Below are 6,000 nucleotides of genomic sequence, written 5' to 3' on the forward strand. Positions count from 1 at the left end.
TTTGAGGTCCAGGGAACATAGCCAGTCGTGTTGAGAAAGAAGAGGGTAGAGCGTGGCAAGGGAGAGCATTCTGAACTTCTCCTTGACCAGACACTTGTTGAGGTCCCTGAGATCGAGAATGGGACGGAGGTCTCCCGTCTTTTTGGGTACCAGGAAGTAGCGGGAGTAGAATCCCTGCCCCCTTTGATCTGGAGGTACTTCTTCGATGGCATTGAGAAGGAGGAGGGATTGAACCTCCCTCAGGAGGAGGGGGGTTTGAGATGAGTTTGAAGCAGACTCTACGGGAAGGTTGTCCGGAGGCAGAGTCTGGAAGTTGAGAGAGTAGCCGTGGCGGATGATGTTGAGGACCCACTGGTCCGACGTGATGACTTCCCAACGGCTTGAGAAAATGGTGAGACGACCCCCGATAGGCTGTGGAAGAGGTAGCGAGGGTGGATGACTGGCTATGCCCTGGAGAGAAGAGTCAAAAGGGCTGAGATTGTTTAGCAGGCTGAGGAGGCTTGGAGGGTTGAGTGGCCTGAGACCGAGCCTGGGCATGGTGCTGCTGTTGACGGGGTCGCCGAGATTGTTGGGGAGGCGGATTGAGTGGCCTGGCTGAGAACCTCCGCTGGTAAGATGATTGAGGCCGATAGGGTCGAGCAGGCGGAGCCTTCTTTTTCGGCTTGATCAGGGTGTCCCACCTGGTCTCATGGGCAGAGAGTTTCTGGGTGGTGGAATCCAGTGACTCTCCAAAAAGCTCATCCCCGAGACAGGGGGCGTTGGCCAGGCGGTCCTGGTGGTTGATGTCCAGGTCGGAGACTCTGAGCCAGGCCAAGCGACGCATGGCTACAGCCATGGCAGAGGCCCGAGAGGTGAGCTCGAAGGAGTCGTATATCGAGCGGACCATATACTTGCGCATTTGGAGAAGGCCAGATATGTGCTGCTGGAATAGCGGGACCTTGCGCTCAGGTAGGTACTTCTGGAGGGCAGACAGCTGTTGGACCAAGTGTTTGAGATAAAAGGAAAAATGGAAGGAATAGTTGTTTGCCCTGTTGGCAAGCATGGCATTTTGGTAAAGTCTCTTGCCAAACTTGTCCATGGTCTTACCTTCTCTGCCAGGAGGGGTAGAGGCATAGACACTGGAGCCCTGAGTCTTTTTTAAGGTGGATTCCACCAGAAGGGACTCATGGGGCAATTGAGATTTGTCGAATCCTGGAATAGGGATGACACGGTAAAGGTTGTCCAGTTTACGGGGAGCTCCCGGTACCGTGAGGGGATTTTCCAAGTTTTTGTAGAATGTCTCCCGTAAGATGTCATGTACGGGAAGCTTGAGGAACTCTTTAGGAGGTTGCTCAAAGTCTAAGGCTTCTAAAAAGGCTTGGGACTTTTTGGAGTCAGATTCAAGGGGAAGTGACAGAGCAGCAGACATTTCCCTCAGAAATTTAGAAAAAGAGGATTGCTCAGGTTTAGAGGTGGCATCAGGTGCCGATGGTTCCTCATCAGATGAGGAGGGATCCTCCTCGGTACCGAGAGGAGTCTCCTCCCATAAATCAGGATCCCTGACCTCTGGTGCATGTCGGGACACCGGGGTGGAGGGTGCGGTGTGGCGAGTCTTGGACAAAGATTTACCAGAGCGCACCGAAACGGTACCAGGGGAGGACGATCGGCGTCGTTCTCGGTCCCGAGAAGAGTGCCGTACCGCCTGGTGCCGAGTAGGATCCACTGTGGGTTGAGAATGAACCACAGGATCATCAGGAAGTTGTTGGGCCGAAAGGATCGGCATCGAGGTGTTTACCGGTACCGAAGGAGTGGACACCGGGGGCTCGGTGCGGGGCTCGGGCCGGTCTGGTACCGGAAGGAGCGGTGCCAGGATAGAGGGTAGCAGTTGTTCAAGTTGTTTCTTCAACTGCTCCTGAAGCTGAGTTTGTAGAATGGCCGAGATACGGTCATCTAAGGGTGGCATCGGAACCGCTTTCTTTTTCTTCGGTTCCTTGGATGCCGCTCCACGCCCCGGCGATGAGGAGGCCGATGACGAGGCACTCACCGTTATCGGGGCGGAGCGTTTACGGGACCGGTGCGATGCCGGTATGGACGGTGTCGTCACCGTAGCTGGAGGGCGCTCGAGGGAAGAGGAAGGCTTCTTAGCCGGCTTACCTGGCGCCAGTGGCGCCGATGCGGGATCGGTCGGTGTCGAGCTTGACGGTGCCGATTTCTGCGGTACCGCCGTTGAAGGTGATGAATCCATCGCCGACTCGGAGCCGAAGAGAAGGGTTTGCTGGATTCTTCGGTTTTTAAGAGTACGTTTTTGTAAAGTGGCACAGCGGGTGCAGGAATCTGCCCGATGCTCCGGACCCAGGCACTGCAAACACCAATTGTGTGGGTCAGAAACGGAGATCGGGCGTGCACACCGCTGGCACTTCTTAAAACCGACCTGCGGGGGCATGAAGGGGAAGATAGCCTCCGCAAAATCGAAGTCCGAGGCCTGTATAATGGCAACAGGCCCCGCCGGGGCAAAAACGAAAGAAACAAGAAAAATCAAAGTTTTTTTTTTTTTTTTTTTTCAATTCAAAGAAAAAGGAAACCCGAAGGTAGAGGAAGAAAAATTTAGAACAAAAGCGCGAGCGGGAAGGCAAAAAGTGATTTCAACGGCCGTTGAAAAAATACACGCGTCTTCTTCGCTCCGCGGAAACGAAGAAACTGGGGACCACGCACTCCTCCGTCGGGCGGGAAGGCACTCGCGCACGCGCGGTGCGGCCAACTAGAAACTTCTAGTTAAAAGGTCCGTACCGAGGGCTCCGTCGGTGACGTCACCCATGTGTTAAGAATATGCTGCCTGCTTGTCCTGGGATAACTACTTATTCCCCATAGTATATCACTTTCTTTAAGATCCATGGAACACCTTACCTCAGCATGTAAGAGAAGAAAATGACCTAAACCATTTTAAAAGCAATCTGAAGAGCTTCCTTTTTAAAGACGCCTTTAATTTATTTATTCCCTATTCCTATTGCCCTCACCATTCACGTCTTCCCTTGTGCTCTATTAATACAATTGTAGTTCTGCCCTTTCTTCCTTATGCATCTGTTAGTTTGTATGTCAATATGTCAGGCTCATGTAATTTACTATAAATAAGCATATGTGTACACCTTTTGTTTTTTATGATCATATTAGCACTATAATTAAATCTACATTTTACAGATTACGTAGGATACGATCTATTGCAAAATTCCTATGTCCTAAATCAATAAACATTCTTATCCATTCTTTAGTGATTTCTAAATTGGACTATTGTAATGCCCTATTTAAGGGGATATAGCTAAACGAAATTAAGCGACTTCAAATTATTCAGAACATATCCATTAAACTCATCACTAAGTCTAGAAAATATGACCATGTTACACCCCTTTTGATAGATGCACATTGGCTTCCAGTTAATTTCGGATAACGTACAAACTCTGTCTGCTTGTTTTTAAATCTCTTCTTCATAAGACCCCAGCATTCATATTTAAACATTTAATTCCTTATCATTCAAACAGAACCCTGAGGTCTAATGAGCAAAACTTATTAACCATTCCATCACTTAAAATTATTAACACTAGACGTCAATTTATTTTTTTCTGTAATTGCTCCTCAAACTTGGAACGATCTTCCCATTTATCTGCGGAATGAGCAGGATTTAGGAAAATTTAAAAGCAATTTGAAAACATTTCTTTTTAAAGATGCTTTTAATATTTAATTAAATAGTTCTTAATTTGGTGATGTTATTTTACTGTGTTATGCTATGTGTTAATTGATTCCCCTAATGTATTTTTCCTTTGTTTTACTTTTCTTTATCAATTGTATTTCTAACCCTTATCTTACCCTATGTCATGAGTATAAAATATTATGTATTAGTTTTTACCCAATGTTATTATTTAAAGTTTGTTTTGTATTGTATTGTCCTTATTTGACTATATTTTAATATGTTCATCGCTTAGAATTTGATTAAGCGATTAATCAAGAAAAATAATAAACCTGAAACTTGAAACTTGATTTGTAAATCGCTTAGCAAATTAAATTAAGCTATTCAATAAGTTAAAAATAAACTTGAAACTTGAATCTCACAAATTTCCATATTTTTCTTGCTCTATCTGTAAAACTAATTCTGGCCCCTGTATTAATTAAAATTAATTTATCCTGACCCTCTTTAAGACAATTGCCTCCAAATTATTCAAAATACTGCCATTAAAATCATTTCACCTTAAAAGCTCAAAAATTTGATCATGTCACACCACTTTTGATTAACTCCCATTGGCTTCCCATAGATCATTGATTTACTTATAAAATAATGTTACTGATACATAAAACCATAGCTTCCGGTCTACCTGATTTCATCAACAGGTTATTAATCTCCCACAACCTGCATCGCACATTACATTCTTCTTATCAAAACCTGTTATCCATTCCCTCTTTAAGACACCTTGGCACCGTGCATACTAATAAAGTTCATCACTTGATAAATTTAAAACTAGCTTGAAGGCCTTTCTTTTTAAAGACGCATTTGGAGTATAATAGTCCTTTTAAGGACTGTAATGGGACTTTGCTCCTTGCTTTTCTTATTCATTTTAATCTTTTCTACAAAGTGCTAGATTATTTATTTTTTGTTTCCTCCCTTTTGTTTTCATCCTTCTCTCTTTCTTTTTCATTATAATTTGTTTTGCTTTGTTTTTAAATATATGCCTTTCTGACTGTCTGTTTTAATAATTACACAAATGTATTTCTACCCTTTTTCATTTTGTTTCTGTAAGTTCCCCAAACAAACCTGAAACCTACTGGCCTACAAACAGTGCTGAAAACTAGTCAGCCTGCTTGTCACTACAACAAAGGACAAAGACTGCCACAGAATCAGCTCTAGGACACCCACTGCAAAAACCAAACCCGATCTAATACATATATGTAGACGACATCTCCATCCTAACAGCACAACAAATGAAATCCCAAAACACACCACCCATACAATGACCGAAATAGAACACTGGACAAGCAACCCCAAACCGAAACTCAACACAGAAAAAACAAAAATCCTCCTTGCAAGCGCAACGGACAAAACCACCAATTCAACGCCACATATAAAAGACCATGATTACCCAATTACCAACACAATAAAAATATTGGGAGTCACATTGGACACACACACACCTCACTATGATTGAACACACGAATATTGTGGCAACAAAATGTTTCACGATGCTATGGAGATTAAAGACCATCAAAAAATACTTTGACCCACTTTCGTTTAGATTACTAGTGCAATCACTAGTGCTTTCTACCCTGGACTATTGTAATATCGTTTATTTGGGTATCATTCAGAACTCAGCTGTCCGCTTGACACATGGATTAAAAAAGAATTACCATGTCATCTCCCATCACAAACCACTGCACTGGCTGTCAGTCGAGGCAAGAATATTATTCAAGTTCTCCTGCATATGTTTCAAGCTAGTTTGGGGACTAGCACCTACGTACCTGCAAACACACTGGTATTCTACAACCCAATAAGACAAACCAGAAACAGCTATCTTTTTGCATACCCAATTGTAAATACAAAACCTTTCATGCACCAAGCAAACAAACAACAACATTGGCTAGACAGTCACATTAATAAAGCCGAACTGATCTACAATGCCTTTTAGAAAACTCATAAAAACTACCCTATTTGACAGATACATCACCTAAACAGAACCTCACCAAGCACTCTTTCTTTTCACAATGCTCTCTGAAATCCTAATTCGTGCTGTTTCTGAATCTCTAAACAAACTGTACATTGTAATTTTTTTTTTTCAGGAAAGCTGTGATTTTTCTTTACAGGTCAGCTCCGAAATTCTTAGCAAACATTATATTTTGTAATTTTGATTCCTAATAGTCTCTGTACTCTGTACTCCCTCCACATATTGTAAATCACTGAATGTCCAGCTCTCTTAAATGTAAACCGCCCAGAAGTCTCAAGACCGTGGCGGCATATAAGAATAAAGTTATCACCATTATTAT

The sequence above is a fragment of the Geotrypetes seraphini genome, chromosome 16 (assembly GCF_902459505.1).
Source record: "Geotrypetes seraphini chromosome 16, aGeoSer1.1, whole genome shotgun sequence".
Classification (NCBI taxonomy): domain Eukaryota; kingdom Metazoa; phylum Chordata; class Amphibia; order Gymnophiona; family Dermophiidae; genus Geotrypetes; species Geotrypetes seraphini.